The following is a 4,705-nucleotide window of genomic DNA, read 5'->3' as shown; positions in this document are numbered from 1 at the left end:
GCCAACAATTCGGTCGTAAATCTATGAGTGATGCAACTGCAGTACAGTAGTGATTTGTGTGGAACTGAGGCAAATCAAATTGAGGCGTAGAATAAAAAGCAGCAACATGAGGGGACATGTTGATTGATGAATGTATATAAGCTAGGGGGCCGTATATCGGAAATACTTCAACATTCTAACAAATTGACATCACTATTTGAGTACTATTTTAACTGCCTTAACGATTTAGAAAAAACAATAAAAATTTATTGAGCTTTAATAATATCGTTTTGTTCAGGACTTATTCTACGCTTTGGAATAATAATATAAATTCACATCGCCATCGTTACTCATTGTGTTTGGCAAGAATCCATAATACAATGATTTATTTTTTCTAGATGTTTAACGTGATAATAATATTAAAAAAAAAGGACGCGCATAAAAAACAACATATGTTGTGGTTGCCATGGTATACGTGCGTTCCATGCTTCCTTTCAACACCCCCAAAACAGCCGTCAGGTTGAGATGTTGTTATCAATCAACGCCAACGCATCGGTGTCATGACCACGGCAACATTGAACACCTCAGCGTCAATTTGAGTTCAGTTGTGACACGATCACCATTCTATACACAACTTACAGCAATCGCTTCCGCACAATTCTGCCAAAGGCGAGCTTTTGTTGTCGACATGGCATTATTTTCTGTTCTGTTTGTGGCTATAGTGCTCGTCGTCTCCGTGACAATGTTGACCTGGGTATATTACCGAAGTTGATACTATAATTATCGTCCCTTGCGTCAATATGAAAACAATGATCGGTAAGTTACCTTCACGTTCTTTTTACCAAATGCGACTTTCGAACACGTTCACTAACCTGATACGATCTGGCACTGAATTACGCTCATCGATCTGCCTAACCTGTGTATCATATTAAGAAATACCGTATGATATTATTTCAAACCATATATATTCGATACAATATTACAGACCGAATCGTAAGTATTGGTTCATCGTCCTTGATATAACATGTTTGGATGTGTCTGTATACCACTTTTATTACTACTTCAGTATGTAGCATTGTCGTGTGCTTCAAAGCGGTACGATTGACCTAATTTAAAGGCGATTAAGGTCGGAAAAAAATAAATCAATGGAAATTATAATCCGACAGTTGCGCGTCCATGACGTATTGCAACGGTACAGTGGCTGGTAAACATAAGGCATACACTGTGCGCATGCGTATACAAGAACAGATATATCGCATTTAATTTCATTTAATTAATTTCTTTTGATTTGGTACGTCTACTCACGTAATTAATAATATTATTTGATGGATTTGTTTGTTCGGTATCACAACCAAGTAATGTGTTTTACAAAGCATTTTCCCTAACATCAATTTTCAGACAATAGCAGCACTAAGCAATGCCATGGTGATGAGATGTGTGTTCTGACAATGCAGCGTTTGGGAAAGAGAAATCAAAGCAGTTTTGGCGTATTCATACATTCATTCATCGCATTCTGTTGTGGACTGTGACGTCATAATCCTTCGGCGCATCCTACGTGGACGCGGCGATACGTCGTGATTTCGTTGCGAGGGGATACAACCACGACTCATGATGAGGAGAACAGACCGCTAACACAACATACCCCATGTTCAGAGCAGAACTGTTCAACTAAGAATAATCACGTTTCAGAGTAAACCACAAATACTGTGACCTAGGTACTTCAATCATGTATTTCTCTGAAACTTCGAAACATCGGAAAATGGGCCAGCGGAGGTCAACACGTTCGCCAATACTTTTGATTACAAAAAACAGCTATTAAAAAAACGTGTGCATATTGCCAGAATTGTTAACGCCGCCACAATAAACCTAACACGAACACTAAAATGTTTATTAAATATACGCGTATGTTTATCAAAATATATAATTAAAAACTATAATGCAATCTACAATTCAACATCAAAGTCTCCATAAACGCACGATTGAACACAGACGTTATGCAACTCGGCGTGAATTATTTTAATCTTTATTGTAAAACTGAAATACGTGTATGCAATTTTATACATTTTTTTTGTGAACAAGTCAAATAACTTATTTATTAGAATTGAATCTCTTTGATCTATTGGAAGCTTTTCATGTTGATTAAAATTGATATTTATCTAACTTTTATCCTAGTTTCCTTGGTATTATTCTTTATGGGTTTGTTCCTATCGCTTAGCACAATTATTCGTTTAATTAATGTATTCGGGGTAAGTTGTCCCACATACAGGAATTTGATGATCAATAGATTGTTTACCTATTGTATGTAGTAGTTGCAACTTCGCAAGGCTTTAACCGTGAGACACTTCCCTGGTAATCACGTGATCGTGCCAACGACTGCAGCGATTGGCTGAACGCAGTGTTTACTAAATTACTTTGACACGCCTTACAGACTTTTAACATAGACGGTAGGTAACTTTTTGTGACAAGAGAACGAAGAAGCTGGACAGCGAGGGGTTACCTCGGCTGACAGATGGAACAGATGTATAAAGCCAAAAATGTGAGCGGAATGAAACGAGAATAGACAACGGATTTAGTATGTAAGAATACGTCTATATGTTGAATTAGGAAACAAGTTTAGTGTATATATTCTGTTAGTAGTGGGTACCATTACAACAATAAATCATAGATGTATTAAAAGTGCTAATTCTACACATCCTTGCCAGTACTCACATATCCCCGTCTTTATTTCATACACTTCACTTCATAAGTGAGTATCAGTGGTATACTCCCTAAGCAATTGAAAGGTTAAAAAAACAGCTGTGGCTGTCAACATGTTTTGTTCACTAAGCGCTCTCTGCAATTATGATACACCCACGTTCAATGTGCCCACTAACATAACGTGTCAAGGTTTGCCACGTCGAATTAGTAAACATCATATCCAATATAACCGATCAAATCACTCAGCTCACTCCAAAAATAAAACAAAAGAGTTTTTTTTCAGGTTCCGTTTGTCTCAGTCGTTCTCGTTTCTGTCGCGACCATGCTTGTATGGGTGAATTACAGATCATAATACACGGTTATAGTTTCAGAAGAATGTAATAGTCAGCCACAGTTTGAATGAAAAGTGAATGGATTAACGATGAGAGCTTCATCTACAAAATACTGTGTGTTTGTATCTGGATCGGTAAGTTCGATTTCACGTGTCATAAACGAAATTCCTTCGATGACGCGGTAAATAGGACGGACACGCAGCAATTGTTTTCAATGCGCCATCTGTTTTATAATACATTGCTACACATTGCTACGTGCGATTAGAAGCATCACTGAACATTGTTTACGCGTATCATTCGCTCATGCAACACAAGCTACAAGTCACTTTGGTACAAATTAGAACACTGTTCGAGAAAGAAACGAAACGCAACTAAGAGTGTATCGCGTCGCTGCGATCTCTGGTAAGCCTGCTCCCAAAACCCCGTTAGATTCGTTTTTTTTAGCAGCACCGGCACTCTTACCTCAGCCGTTTTGGTGTTTATTTTCAAGATTAAAATTTTATCAATTTTAGGATATTACAATTAGTTTCTGTAACAGTGACTGTTCATTGTCTATACGGATATCCCATGCTATGTAGTATAAAGTTATACGGGTTATATCGAACCTAATTGAAGGCGCTGCTCACCAGTTTGTAATGTATATGATTTGTAGTATATTTATTACAACAACAAAATAATTACGACCCACAACATTTTATTTTCAGTTTTGCGTTAAAAGATAATTTTGCCAGGAGGCGTTTTCATACAACAACTTGTGCGGGAATGCACGGAATTGTCTATGTCCTTCATTCTGATGGGGATGCTCATACCATTAAATCACTGGATGTTGCGATTACTCCAAATGATAATGATTATATACTGCACTATTAATAACGAACAATTAAAGTATTGTTCGTTTCTATGGCAACGCCCTTACTGATGAGTATGAGTGATACGGTTGCTAGAGGGAGAAGATAAAAACTATGGACAGTACAGGTTCAACATGAGATCGTTCCGGTTTGCAGAACAACTGCCGCACGTTATCAACCCTGTAACTAAATATGTACTATATGCATCAAATTAGTAACTGTTTTTGCACTGAACAATCGAGGTACTAAGAATAATGTCATCAGAGGGTTTATTGTTTACCCATTTGTTTTTATTTCCATTATTCCTATCGAACGTTTGGCATTTGTTAAAGCGGGGGAGTCGTTACCTGCGCATGCGTCAGATGGTCATAGCGTGTCATTGTTTACAAACATGAGCCTTTGCGTTTTTAGCGTGTGTTGTTATCGTCGCTTGGGACTCAGTTCTCGCGCGTGCGCAGGTGACGACCCTCCAGCTTTGAATTCTTCCTTCAAATTTGTTTTCTTGCTCGATAGTCATCAATATATTATCAATAATGCGGATTGTTTTTCATTCATACATTGCACGCAGGGTGTAACCAGAAATCATTTTTCTGTCTACAAATTTTCACATATTTCTATCATTACTTTACGAGATTTCAATGAGCTTCGATTTATGATACATTTCTCTGCGTTTATTAGAAGTTAGAAATAAAAGCGTGCAAATTCATCAAGCTGTTTTGTTAACTTTGGTCACGTATTATGTATATATATGGTACGATTGACAGCAGATTAGTATATATTATAATACACTCCCGTGCGATGTTATTATACGACCATTATCTAGTGTCGAGTTTCAACACGTTTGCGTAA

General features: G+C 37.4%; 1 long non-coding RNA gene across 1 annotated transcript; it reads left to right on the top strand.

Moving 5' to 3' along the window:
* Positions 1-579: 579 nt before the first annotated feature.
* On the top strand, positions 580-2,145 carry LOC146745841 (uncharacterized). Its single transcript, XR_014929528.1, has 2 exons — positions 580-795; positions 1,378-2,145. It is a non-coding gene; the product is annotated as an uncharacterized LOC146745841 (long non-coding RNA).
* Positions 2,146-4,705: the final 2,560 nt, after the last annotated feature.

The sequence above is a fragment of the Saccoglossus kowalevskii genome, chromosome 5 (assembly GCF_978046115.1).
Source record: "Saccoglossus kowalevskii chromosome 5, keSacKowa6.1, whole genome shotgun sequence".
Lineage (NCBI taxonomy): Eukaryota > Metazoa > Hemichordata > Enteropneusta > Harrimaniidae > Saccoglossus > Saccoglossus kowalevskii.
The sequence above is the reverse complement of the archived record's forward strand: the minus strand, read 5'-3'. Positions and strand labels throughout refer to the sequence as shown.